Consider the following 15,138-nt stretch of genomic DNA (forward strand, 5'->3'; position numbering starts at 1 on the left):
TCCTGGTTCTTGAACATTTCCATAAATCAGTAGTATTGCCGTGGAGAGACAGGTTCCCAGCCCCCTTCCCTGCAGTGAAACAGACTGGGGCTGAATAGCAGACAGTTACCTAGAGCTCTGGCTGCTTGCCTCATTCCGCTACCCTGCACCAAGCTTTTTTTTTTTTTTTTTTTTTTTGTCTGAATCAATTCTTAATTTCCAGCTCTGAAATAGAAGTTGATGTTTCCAAGAATCCCTGTAGACCAAGGCTCTGTGATGGCAGAGACGGTGATTGATGCGTTCATGGTTATGTACACGCACCAGACGGCACATTTGCCACATTCATTCAGCAGCATTTATTGAACAATTATTTAGCTTCTCCTTTTGCCAGTCTTGGTGCTACACCCTGAGACGGGCACATTCCCATGGTCTGGAGAATGATACTGGTATTGATCCAATAGTCACACAAATAAATGTAGAGTTCTGTAAGACATACAACATAAAGAGAAATAACGTGAGGAGAACATACAAAAGGTGGAGACCTAGTCTAGGGGATGGGACATGAAGGTCTCTCCTAAGAAAATAACTTTTAAGCTGAGATATAAAAGATAGTAGACATTCTCAGTCTAAGGGGAAAAAGAACATTTCAGACAGATGTGATTCAGAAGTGAGCACGATGTGATTCAGAAGTGAGCACGATGTGTTTTGGTAGCTGGCAGTGGTTCACTGTAGGTTGAGAAAAGGAGTGGGATGTGGGGCTAAGGACGGAGCAAGGATCCAGACTCAGCAGGGTTTCGGGGCTATGTTCGGGTTTTAGATAAGAGTACTAGGAACCCTTTCAAGTATTTTAAATAGTAGAAGTAAGTGTGTGTGGATGAGACGTGATCCGACTGTGATCAAAAAGACCAATCCAGTTTTTATTTGGATTTGGGGCTAAAAGAAGAAAACACTGTGGTTTGCCAAGCAAGAAGTTGTGATGTTTAATGTATGTGTCAACTTGAGAGGGCCATAAGATGCCCGGATGACTGGTTAAACATTATTTCTGGTTGTGTCTGTGACGATGTTTCTGGAACAGAATAGCATCGGAACTAGTTGACTAAGAAAACCAGATGGCCCTTTCCAATGTGGGCGGGTATCCTCCAATCTGCTGAAGGCCTAAATAGAGCAAAAAGAGGAAGGATGAATTTTCTGCCTGGCTGCTTGAGCTGAGATCAAACACACTGATCTTCTCCTGCCCTTGGATCTCCTGGTTCTCAGGGCTTCAGACCTACACCACTGGCTTTACTGGGTATCCAGTGGCCATCACCAAACTGGGAGACTTCTCAGCCTCCATGATTATGTGAGCCAATACCTTATAATAAATCTTTTTAATGTGTCTGTCTGTCTGTCTATCTACCTATCTACCTATCTATCTATTTGGCTAACTACCTATCTCCATTTTTTTCAGTTTCTCTGGAGAACCTGATGAATACAGAGGGTATTCCAAGCACCCAAGGAAGAAATGATAGAAATTTGTCCTGAAAAGGTGGTAAAAGTGATGGAGAGAGGCTAACACATTTAAGAGTTATTGATGTAAGTGGGACTGGTGATGTATTGGCTATATTTTAGGAAAGGCTTAGGGAGAATTAAGCATCAAAAATGACTCCTAGGTTTCTGGCTTGTCAAATTCATATAAGGTAGAAATAGTCACAGGAAAGGTCAATACAGAGAACCTCGTAAGAAGACCAAGACTGGGGTGAAGGACACACTCACAATTTCTTTCAACGTGTGAAATATAAGTTGTCCTTCAAATACCAAGTAAAGATGTTGAGTAGGCAGGAGGGTTTCCTGGTTTGGAGTTAAGCACGCAGATCAGGATTGTATGCATATACATGAAAATCATTTGCATATACTTAGGAAGCCTTAGGAAGAGAACGCCTTACTTAACTAGAGAGCATTGCTCTGGCTACAGATGGGCTTGCCATTTTCTGACAATAGGGAACAAAGCAGGGGATGTCACTTGAAAGTTTTAGCTTAGACAAACTGAGATTTACACGTCTGGGGACACTCAAGTTGATATAGCCAAGAGATGGGCAGGCTTGGGAACATACTAGTTTCCTAGAGATGCCATAACAATCACCACAGGCGAGGTGGCTTAAAACAATGGAAATCTATTCTCTCACAGCTTTGGAGGCCAGCAGTCTGAAATCAGGTTGTAACAAGGTAGACTCCTTTTGGAGGCTCTGAGAGAGAATTTGCTTCATGCCTCTTTCCTTGCTTTTGGTGATTGCTGGCATTCCTTAGTGTTCCTTGGCTTGTAGGTACATCACTTTAATCTCTACCCCATATTCACACTGCCTTCTCTGTGTTTCTGTGTCCTCTCCCACTCCTGCAAGGACACAAGTCCTTGTATTTAAGGCCTGCCCTAAATTTAGGGTAATCTTATCTCCAGATTCATAACTTAATTATATCTGCAAAGACCTTATTTCCAATTAAGGTCACAATCACAAGTACTTAGGATTAGGACTCAGATATATCTTTTGGGACTGTATAAACCAACCAACTACAGTGGAATATCAACATATAGATGACAGGGCACGCAAGGGTTGAGATTATGCAGGGAGTGTGTATGGATTATTCAGGAACAGAGTGAAAAATGGAACCTTGAGGTAAATAGCAAATTTAAGGAGATGGAGACAAAATGAGCATGAGAAACTGGCCTCACAAAAATCAAAGGAACAGAACACTTCAGAAGAAAAAATAACAAATATAGCAGGAAGGTTGAAAAGCACTCATTAAAATTGTCAATAACATGGTGGTTAACTTTATATCAAAAGATTTCAGTGGAGTGTTGATATAAAATCCTTACAAACCTGTGGTGTAGATAATGTTATCTAAAATTTCAGACAGCAGCCTAAAGATGCTAATTTGTTCAGAGTCACAGATAATAAGAGTTGGAGCAAGAGTATGAATTATCTGTCTCACTAGTTCTTAGTAATATAGTATAATAGAAAGGGTAGGATTTGGAATCAGTTGCTTCCTAGCTGTGTCATCTTGGAGATATCAACTAAATTCTTTGAGCCTCAGTTTTCACATCTGAAGAAGTGGGTCAATAGTCATATCTGCTTCCCAGTACGGTTGTAGGGAAGAACACAGAAAATGGAGGTTTAAGGTACATTACAGATTATAATGGGCTCTACAAATGCTTGTTATCATTTTTCCCATAAAAGTCAAGACCAATTAATAGATCACATTTAGAGGTTATGGATAAAATGCCTCAGTAGGTAGCAATATTTGCGGCAGTATTTATAAATGGACCTCAGTGTTAAAAACCCCAATTGTTTTGCGTTGGTTACTGATAAACATTTTTACAGTATTTTTCAAACAAAAGCCTAGGAAAACTTTATAAAAATACCATATATATTTTAAGCTAAGTGTAGTTTCATAAGTAAAGTTTTGGGAACCTGGTTTTAAAAAATGTACTTACTTTTCTTCTTGTCAAATGTCTTTTCATCATCATAATATGATGGCACAAATAACAATGATTCATGTAACTAGGAAATAGAATCCAAGCTGTTGGTGGCATCTTCTGAAGAAGTAGTCTCAGAAGAAAATGTCTAAATATATAGAAAATGTTTTTGGAGTAACTAAGAGCTTAATAAAACAACTGAAATTACTTCTTCATTTACCATTGTAAATGCAAATGCTCACTGTTGCATTATCTACTATAAAAGTAAAATATATAATAAAGTATTTAGAAAATTATAATAATAAACACAAGAAAATATTACTCATCTTTTTGTAGTAATTAAAACAAAGGAACCATGTGTTTTTATTTTATTTAAAACTTTTTTTTACCTATAAGGACAATAAATAAATGTGCAACACAAGTTCTAGTTAAGTGAAATAAAAGATCACAAAATGACATAGTCTTCACAACACATAATAATTTTCCATGTGGGAAGAGACTGAACCATAACATCCCAAAAGGGAAATACCCTAAGTTTGTAGGATTTTGCATATTTCAAACTTTCTTTTTTTAAAAAATCATTGTTAGGTTAACACAACATCGTGAGGGGACTTAAATTAAAAAAAATGCAAATAATTTAAAAAAAACAAAAACAATTAAGAAAAAGAAAAACGTTATAAAAATTGTTGTTAAGTGTTAACTTTTATATATTTTTGAATAAAATAAATGTACTCTTTTTTGTTTTTGAAATTTTGTTGAATTATTACATGCATATAGAAAAGTACCAATATTCTAAGTGTACAGCTTGGTGAATTTTACATTATCAACATACCCTTATAACTGACATCAAATCAAGAAACAGAACATTAATTATCCATACCCCAGAAGCCCTCCTCATGCACTCTTCCATCCTGATAAGACATGTACCCTTTGATATTAGAGTCTGAGAAATTAATTGAACCAGGACATTACACTGTGTTTCCGTATACAGTCCAGTTGACACTCACACTCTTTTCATATTTTCTATGCTTGTCTGATACCCTGCAGCTCTGTCTTCTTTCAGAAATCACTTTATTTCAATGGAGAACACTGATGTTACAAGATTGGTATTATTTCAACTTTCTGCCACTGCTATATCTAATCAAATCTTCACCCACCTTCTCTGTTTCATTTTCTAGTAGATACAAAAGGTGTCTATCTAAAGTCTCAGAAACCCAACTCAAACTTGCTCAAAGTAAAATACATTGGCTTCTTTATCTGAACATCTGCGCATCGAGCTGACTTTCATCGCAGACCTCTACAACAATACCATCAGGGCTCATTTCTCAGCTCTACTTTGTGTGTTGGCCTCATTCTCAGACAGACTCAGTGTGTTACCCTTGTGCGTATGTGCCGTGTTCTTTGTTTTCTTGGTATTCTCCAGTGAGGTCTTTGCACTTCAAAACTCTAAGGATTACAGATCTAAAGATGGAGACTATGCATAAATTGAGAGAAATGTTGATACAGAAATGAGAAGTTCCACAAGTATCTGGGTAAGTTTGTTTCTTCTCATTCAATAATCACTCAGTATAAAATGGACAGGAAATCAAATAAGTACTGCAGCTTTAAATCACATTATGAGTTCTAAGAGACAAATACCCCAAAGTAGTTTTCATAAAACCATGAGAAAATTTACATGATTTCCCTAATTTGTTGAAATGAGTTTCCTGATTTGTCAAATTTAGAAATTCCGGGCTACCGTTTCTTCCCCTCTCTCTCTTTCCCTTCTACCGTCCTTTCTTCCTTTCCTTATCAATGTGTATTGACCTAACCTATTGTTTTCAATAGCTGCATAGTACTTTTAATATTATCAGTTGCTATATATAATCTATCCAACGTTTCCTATTATTGCATAATCTTTATTTTGCTGCCATAAAAATACTGAAATAAACAAATTTTATACTTAAATCCTGATGTACTAGCGCTCTTATTTCTGTAGATTAGATTTCCCAAATGAAGTTTGTTGGAAATATTATTTGAGCAGGACAACATTTTTTCACAACGACTACACATATAGGTTTATTAAAGTTATAAAACTTCCTTTCAAAAAAACATTGTTATTTCTTAAACTCCAAAGAATTTGATTTTCAAGGATGATCCAAAAAGATGATTATTCAGAGACAATGAGGTGGTTTCATTAGAGTATTTTAGCAAAAATTTCAAACTGGCTCTTTGCTTATTTCCAGGCAAAAGCCATTATCTCTCCTCCTTTGGATGCTCGGCTTCAGAATCTGGCCAATTTCTCACTTTGGACAAATTTAAAAAAAAAAATGAGTGCTTGTGATTTTTTTTTTTTACAACTTAGTGTCTTTCTCAGGATAAATTTATTTTCAAGAGGGAATCATTGTATACCATTCACCCATTTCATGTGACATTGCCTTGGACATCAGAGAGTTCTGCACTGTCTCATGTAATTCTCAGAAGACAAACAGCTCAGACTGTCCAGCTCCTGACTTCTGTGCCCATTCCTAATGTCCTCATCTTTTTTGAATACTTTATTATTCCCCCATAATGTTAATGATGCAATCAGCATTGTGAACACTGCATGTGCTTACTTCATTTCATCTTCTTACAATAGTCATCTGCTGGTAGTCTTACGATTCCCAGTTTACACGTATGAAAATGAACATGGTTATATAATTTGCTCATGATCAGAGTTATAGGTTGTGGAGTCTATACTGAACTCATAGAATATGAAATAGAGACTGTGCACCTAATTTCTAAGAATTGCTGTTTGGAACAATGTTGACTTCCAGTAGGTACCAAAAATGGGCATCATTCAGGGAGATTTGAGAAAGGTATATACTAGTTGCTATAAAGAAGGGCAACGGGGACCACTGAGCTTATAAAAACTATCCGAGTCTCCTTGGTGAGTTGGTGTTGAGATGGGAAAGACAACTTATGTCCCAGCATCTATCAGTTTGTTAAATTTATAATCACATACCCCCATTTCTTGTGCTACCATATAGAACTTTGCACTATTCTGGGTTGACAGCAGCAAAGTGACCTTTTTATATCTTCAAGAGCCAACCCACCACTGTCCAAATCCAAGAGAAATTATAAAAGGGTAGGCATCTGCCAAATAAACCTGATCTAGAAGGAAGTTGAGGAGGCATTTTACGTTTTCTATTGCTTTGGTTTGGGGCTACCTGGATTGCTTTACTCTGGTCCTGACTGAGCAAGTGTCCTTCCACTCAGACTAAAGTTTATTTCTGGTTATTAAAAACCAGAGCACTTCCTGCCTCTGCTCTAATCTTGATTTTCACATTCAAAGCTTCTCTGGACATTTAAGTTTTAGTCCTACTGCCCTATACCACCGCTGGACTTTCAGCTGCTACATGGTTATTTCTAATTGCTGCTGACAACCTAGTTGTAGGAGATGACTGTGGAAAGACTGTGGATGCGCACTCTCAGGTCCCCTTGGGGTCTCTCATATTATCCTGATTTTTAGGTATCATTACTCCAGGAAAAGCTTCCGGGTTGAGGAACTCATCTACGTGCTGAGGGAATGGCATGCCCCAACTCCACGGGGACAGGAGCAACCGTTCTCAGGACCCTCCTGGCCCTTGCCTTGGGCATCTCTTCATCTGGCTGTTCATTCATAGTATTTATTATATTCCAGAATTCATGCTAAGAATTTAACAAGCACTATCACACTTGATGCTCAGGAAAACTCTGAGGTCAATTCACTCATTATAACCACTTTGAAGATGAGAAAACTAGAGCTCAGAGATGTGAAGCAGCATTTCTAAGGTCTCACAGCTGGTGAAGAGTGGAGCCAGAATTCGACTGACTCCAATGCTTTTAACCTGACATTTACTCAGGACAAGGTGTACATACGTATGTGTGTGTGTGTGTATATATATATACATAAATTTTTATATATTTATATAATATTATATATATATATAAATTTTCTACCCATAGATAATACATAGGTCATTCTAAAAAGTATGTTTCATTCTCAAATTTTCATCTCATAAATTAGCATAGCTTATGAACCCAAAATAGGAATTGTTAAGGAAAAATATTAGAGAAAACAGCTACTCCCAACTTTGCAGCCCACGTCTTGGTGCTCAGGCAGCCCTTACCTGGCCACAGAGAAACACGCTAATGAGAAATGGAAATCCCTATTAGTTGTCTAACGAAATTTTATCTAGTGAATTAACTAGAGTAAATAGATCATATTTAACATCTAAACAATAACAAGGAGATTTACTTAAGGTTGTTTAAAAGGGAGCACCTGTAGACATCAGTGTAAGATCTCAAGACCAAGAAATCTGAATGAAAATGTCACATTTGTTAATAAAACCAGAATACCCAAAGCTAGTCCACATGCCTAGATGACTTCTTAGTCCTTTATGTCTTGGATATTAACTGAGGAATCTTCTTAGCATAACCACTTAGGGAGTTATCATTTTATAATGTGTTATTCAATTGTCTAAATTTTGATACATTCACTTTTCTCAAAATTAAAAATAAAATGAAACAGAGTATTGTGGGGAAAAACAAGAAACAATCTCTGATAAATTCCAATTACCTCTTTGGACAAAAACTCTGCAGCAGAAGAGGAAGAATAGTTTTTTGGCTTTGGCTTTTTTTTTTCCTTTTCCCAATATCTTTTTTTTTTTTTTTTAGTGACGTATGCTTGATTTATAATGTTGTGTTAGTTTTAGGTGTACAGCAAAGTGATTCATTTAGCTATGTATATATATACATTCTTTTCCAGATTATCTTCCACTATAGGTTATTACAAGATATTGAATATAGTTCCCTGTGCTAAACAGTAGGTCCTTGTCATTTATTTATTTCATATATAGTAGTGTGTATCTGTTAATCCCAAACTCCTAATTTATTGCCCCGACTGAGCCTTTCTCCTTTGGTACCATAAATTTGTTATCTATGTCAGTGAGTCTGTTTCTGTTTTGTAAATAAGTTTATTTGTATCATTTATTTTAGATTCCACATATAAGTGATTCCATGTGATATTTGTCTTTCTCTGACTTGCTTCACTTAGTATGATCATCTTTAGGTCCATCCATGTTGTGCAAAGGAACAGTTTCTTTATTCCCAGATTGTACTAATACTGCAGTTGAGTCAGTTAAAAACAGCCAATTGCACAATAATTAGCATTATCAGGAAGCCAAGTATTTCAGACTGTATTTCAGCTGAGCAGAATGTTCCCCCAATAAGAAAGTTCTGTATGCTGGCACACGGAGTGGATTGGCAAATGTTGGAGGCAAATGTCCAAACCAGCAGGTGCGTTACGCGTTTTCTACTGAACACGTTTTATAAAGATGACCTCTCGTGAACTGGCTACAGTCTAAAGCTCTTATTTGCTACCTTCTTCTCATTTTAATACGGGCTTGAATACAATATCCGTGCTGTGTTAGGAGACACATCCCATTTCTCCACCCCTCTTACACGTCTCTTACAACAGATAAATTAATACCATCAACAATGGCATTTTAATCTCCCCTGTCCAGTCTAGATGAAAATGTGCTCCCATCTTGAATTCACATTGCACTAGCTGTATGCTTTTGGTCTTTTACTCCTCCAACATTGGAAAGCATGGCACATGTGCTCTTATGACTAATTATTTTCACAGTATTTCAGCAATCTCCCGGAGTCATTGAAGTCATATTCCTGCTCCCACGTTACTTTAAAATATTTACCTCAAAGGTAGGGTATAGCTCAAGTGGTAGAGCTCATGCTTAGCATGCACAAGTTCCTGGGTTCAGTTTCCAGTAACTCCTCTAAAACTAAATAAATAAATAAACCTAATTACCTCCCTCCCCCTGCCAGAAAAAAAAAAAAAAGTATATATAAGAAAAAAAAAGAAATAAAGAGTATTTATCTCAGTTTATGATTAGGGAAAAAAAAATTTCCTATCTCACTCACTGTTGGTCAACTCTTCTCTGAAGCTGCCAAATCCTATTAAAATAATGGTCCCTTTTTCTGTAGCCACCTCAAACACACCTCATCTTACATTTCTTCCTGCATTCAGTAACAGTGAGGCTGCTTGGATGCCTTTTTTTTTTTTTTTTTTTTTTTTTTTTTAAGCGAAAGGCCAGAGGGAGCAAACTGGAGGAATCTACATAGGAAGGAAATGCAGAATATGAAAATAACGTTTCACTATGACTCATATGAAAAAGATCCAGAATCGTAGTGGAGCAGTTAACAGGCTGTTAGTGAGTGTTTATGACGTGCAGAGCGCTGTGTTTCATCGTGTACCACCCTGTGGTGAATGCATTTATTGTGTATCCTGCTAAACCATTCATGGCTAGAGTCACGCTGCTCAAAGCGGGGTCTGCGTGTTGTGGCAGATGTCAGTCAGGAGATAACCATAGGAACTGAGAGTTAACACTGGGACCTTTTATATGAAGGTAATAGAAATTTTACATCACTTGAATCTAAAAGTTTTTAAATTCTTATATTTTCAACTTCTCTTTCGTGTTATTTTTTAGTAATTCATTTTTATTGTATTTTTATAAACTAATGGGCTGAGAGGGAGTGGCAGAAAAACAGGTCCTCACCACGGATAGTGGGAAAGCACGACCAAGAATACGAAGTATTTCTTAATCAGCTTTGTGCTCCCTCACTGTACCTTGAAATACGTATAATAAGATCGATTTTGGAAAACCTACTATTTGCCACTCGCCCTTGATTTTTTCCCATGTGTTATATAATCTTTACTTTATCTCCTATGTATCCTGTGGTGGTTAATTTGACATGTCAAATAGACTGGACCGTGGGGTGCCCAGATTAAGCATTACTTCTGGGTGTGTCTTTAAGAGTGTTTCTCTAGATTAGCATTTGAATTGATGGGCTCACTGAAATAAATCACCCTCACCCAATGTGGGTAGGCATCATCTGATCCATTCAGGGGCTGAATAGAACAAAAAGTGAAAGAAGGGAGGATTCCTTCCCTCCCTGCCTCCCTGCTTGAGCTAGAACTTCAATCTGTTTCTGCCCTTGGAGTGAGATTTATACCATCAGCTCCCTTATTTCTCAAGTAGATTGTGGGACTTAGCATCCATTATCACATAAGCCAATTCATCATAATAAGACTCTCTCACTTTCTGTATGTGTATATATATATATATTTCTGTTACTTCTATTAATTATTACTAATATGTTATTAATAATATAGATAATTAATTCTATTTCTTTGGAAAACCCTAAATAATTCATATCCCAAGACAAGTAGGAAGTGAGATGGCTAGAAAACAAAGTATAATTCACATTTAAATTGTCATTCCAACATCCTCACATCTTGCTAGTTAAATGAGCATGGTAATCACCTGAGCACTGGTTAGAACTGCAGACTTACTTCCCACTCCAGACTTACTGAACCTGATTCAGCATTTTTCAAGCCTCCCCAGGTGATTTGTATGCATGTTAAACTTTGAGATTCATTGGCTCAGGCTGTTGTGTGGACTCCTCAAAAATGGGACATATCGTAGTTGCTAAGAATGGAACTATCATTAAAAAAAAAGTATTGCAACATACAGTGTAGTTCATTAGTCAGGGCTTTGGCTCACAAAGAAAAATGCCAGCATTCACCTAAATCGCTAACTCCAACTCATTTTGATTCTGAATTTATTCTCAGCAGACTTTTACTACTTGTGCAGCAGAACTCCTTGAAGAGAACAAGAGGAAATCTTAGTGCTTGCCTGGCATTCATATTGGAAAAGATTCAAATGTAAATCATCCTGGACCCTTTCAGTTTAATATAGACAAATTCAGTTAGTCCATATTAACCCTGAGCTAAGGTATGAGGGAATTGGGCCAGAGATGGCTCTGGTCAGACTTGCAATTAGATGGTTTAAAAACAAACAAACAAACGAAACAGGGACTAAAAATGAGTGGAATGAGCATTTACTTGAAAAGCTCCTAATTCTAGATTTCAGCTGTGAAATATCCTACAATGAAAGAAAGGCTCATTCTTTAATTAATTCATGCACAAGGTGTTTTTCTGTCCAACAGAAAGAACTGTGAGCTCTTGATGTTTCTAAAAATCACTGACTCTTACAACACCTCTTGCTAGTCACTTCTTCCCCCAGGCCAATTCACTTCCTCGAATATGTTTCTGCGGTTGCAATTTTCACATCTCTCAGAGAGGCAACATGACATGGGGAAGCGAATATACAGTTTGTTCTGAAGACAACCTTGGATTGAGTAACCAGCTCTACGACTTACAAGCCATGAGTCCTTGAGCAATTTGATTAACCTCTACGAACCTCTGTAGTTACATGAATACCAAATTTGCTAGTTTGTAAGAAAAGAATATTAGGCAACTGATACAATGGGATGTTTGGTAAATGATTATGCAGTTACTATATATGAATATACATATACTGCATAAGTGTATGTATATAAATTACACACACACACAGATATATATATGCTTGTTGGCCACACTGGGCTTTGAACTCCACAAATTCTTTATCCTTAAATCCCTGTTGATTTACAGAATACTTGGATTGATCGTGAAGTGGAAGTTGGATGAATAAAATAATGAATGAATGAATGAATGAGTGAAGCAGAAGGGCTAAACACTAATTAAATTTCTCTAATAGAATATTATGCCTTCACTGTTCTTGATGAGTCCTGAAGACTATCTACTCTCACATATGTCATTATCCTTACCGTGGTACTTGATTATAACACATTTTTTACAGTTTCAGTTTAAATGTTAACTTCTCTCATTCAAGAAGCCTTTCCTAACTAGGTCAGACCATCTTGTTTTTAACTTCCTGTAAATCTGCATGATCCACGTATCTCAAATACTGATTTCATTTCACTCATGAGAATTTAACCGTTTATGCTAAGCATTGCATTCTGGGATTTCCTTGAGGTAGGCTCATTTGCAACCTTCTTGAAAATACACCATAATGCAAACAGATTTGCTTTGGGGAATTAAAGCTGATTGATGTGCATGAGTTAGGTACATCTTCCACCTTAGGAATCAGCAACCCTCTCTTAAGAGTGAAATACTCTAATATTCCTACAGCCCAATTTGTGCAGGTTATTTTAAACATTGACTCACAAGCTCAGTAAAATTCTGGCAACACAGATAAGAATGAGAATCAGAGTTTGTGTGGGCTGTAGCTGTTGAAAATTAAGAAGCTCAAATAAGATGTAAAAGAAAAAAAAAAAATCCACAAACATAAACTGTGAAGATGGGTGGAATAAGGAAAGGGTGTTGAGGAAAGCACTGGAAAAGACGAGGAAGTCTTTTTGTAGCAGAACTCTTAGAATGACAGACACATATTGACTAAGCAGCGTAAAAGGCAGGGTACACAAACAGCAAATAGGTGAGGGGAAACTAATTTATGATGGGAAATAAGTAGCAGATAAGGGGCTGTTCTTTGCTATCTAAGCAGGTAGCTGTGCACCTACTTTTGGAAATGTGTACTCAATTTGATCCAGCTAATCTCTCACTTTTCTTGCCATTATTTTCAAATGTTTTCAAATGAAATATGTAAGAAGGGGCTGTAATTTGCCTTTCTTGCTGTGCGGGAGGAAGAAATTTTCCTCTACACTTTTGGATTCCTCTGCCTTGTCTAAAAATTAAATTGGTATGAACCAAATTAACAGGAGAAAATCAAACGAAAGTTTAGTAATGCGTATACATGGGAGGGACCCAGGAAAACCAAGTTACTCAACAAAACGGCCAAAGCCCTCCCTTAAACATCATCTTCAGCTAAAGACAAAAGCGGATGTTGTGGGTAGAGGTTTGGGACTTCAAAGGGGAAGAAAGCAATTTACATGGAGATGGAAAAACGAACGTTTGGTAAGCCCATGTTTGGTAAATAAATGCTTGTTGGACCATGCAGAGACAATGGGACATGGGGAGGAATTTTGACAACCAGGCTTTTCTAGGTTCCTCCCTGTCTACACACCTAGTTCATACTGTAGGTATGTCTCAGAGAAGAGAGCCCAGAAATAGACCCACACATATTAAATTCAACTTATTTTCCAATAAAGATACTAAGGCAATTGAAGGAGAAAAGATACACTTTTATTTTATTTGTTTTAGAATCTCTCCTGAAGCCCTGTATTCTCTCCAGGTTATTTTTTACTTCAGCATCACCATAAGAAGTGTTTTTGTCTCCTCTGTTACCACACCCTGAAACTTTGTGTTTTATACACATACTTTTTTCTTGAGATTTTGCAGGACTTTAAACGCCCATCAAGCAAATTGCGATATATCCATACAATGAAAAATTATGCAGAAATAAAAATGAATAAAGTACTATAAACAAAACAACATAGATGAATATCAGATATTTTGCTGATATAAAGAAGCTGGTGACAAGAAATCAGGAAAAAAATTTATAATGATCAAAACTCTCTGGGTCAGGAAGTAGCATGACAAAGACTGACTGGAAAGGGGTGAAGGACAACTTTCCAGAAGATGAAGATGCTTTATATCTTGATTAGGGTGCTGGTTATGCAGGTATTTCGTATATTCAAAAGTCATTGACCTATATATTTAAGTTGTGTGAATTTTATTGTATGTAGATTATATCTAAATAACGTTGATTAAAAACAGTTTCTAAATGTTTCATTCCTGTGTACAGTTATGTTTTTTCCTTTATTTTGCTCTGTATATGAATTGTATTAATAATATGCACTTACATTAAAGTGTACAATTTTTAACAGTTTTGAATATATATAGTATATGTAGTCTATATGTGTATATAGTATATATACAGCTTTGTTGAATATATATTTTCTACGTATTATAATAGAGAAAATATTATTAGCCATGTAGATAAATAGATTCCTATAAAACTATCATCACAAATACAGATAATGATCATTTCTAATATGCCATGGTAGTCACATCATGAGTCTGCCCTAAGTCCTCACCACTTTCGCTCTTTTTTGACCTGCACTGGTGTATCTCAGTGATACTTGATACCTTTTCTCCTTTGTCCTTACATATCAGGAGCAAATCTTATGCTAACTGGCTTTCCCTTCTGCTTTGCTTGGCTCAGGCTAGTCTATCTAGCTCTAAATAATTAAATGTGTAAGTTCCAGAGTCACAGAAACCTTAGAGGATCTCGGACACCTAAAGCTTTGAAACGAGGCTTGAGATCAGAAAGCTCCTGAATTTCCTCATCCCCTTTAAACTCTGCAGTTCTATCTCCCAATCAGACTCCCTCACTCAGCAAGAGGGGAATGGGCAGGGTTGCTGTTGAGGTCTATTGCAGGGTAGGATGCTTTTTCACCTCTTCAAAATCTCTTCCTGATGTTGATTGGGTTTCCTTTTAATTCAACATTGGGCCTGATTGATATTTCTGTAGCACTCACGTCATCTCTCCTTTTCTCTATTTTTCTCCATCCTAGAAAGCTTTCTAGAGGCAGGAGAATGATGGAAGAGATGGGACCAGTACTCTCAGAGAGGGGTGGTGGCAATGAGTAAATCAGAATTTAGATTCTATTTCTCCCAGACCCTATGCTCATTTCACTTCATCAAGCTTCAATCCCAGCTTCTTCTTCATGTTTTCTTCTTTCCTTGAGTTGCATTTCTGGTGCCAGGTGGGAACAACAGCTGAGCGCCGTGGAAGCATAAGATACGGAGAGCTGGACGAGGCTGCTAATGATGTGCTCTGGCAAAGCAGTTCCGTTGCAGCCTCAGTGATGGATGGCATCACTGG

This window comes from Camelus ferus, chromosome 10 (genome assembly GCF_009834535.1).
Source record: "Camelus ferus isolate YT-003-E chromosome 10, BCGSAC_Cfer_1.0, whole genome shotgun sequence".
Taxonomy (NCBI): domain Eukaryota; kingdom Metazoa; phylum Chordata; class Mammalia; order Artiodactyla; family Camelidae; genus Camelus; species Camelus ferus.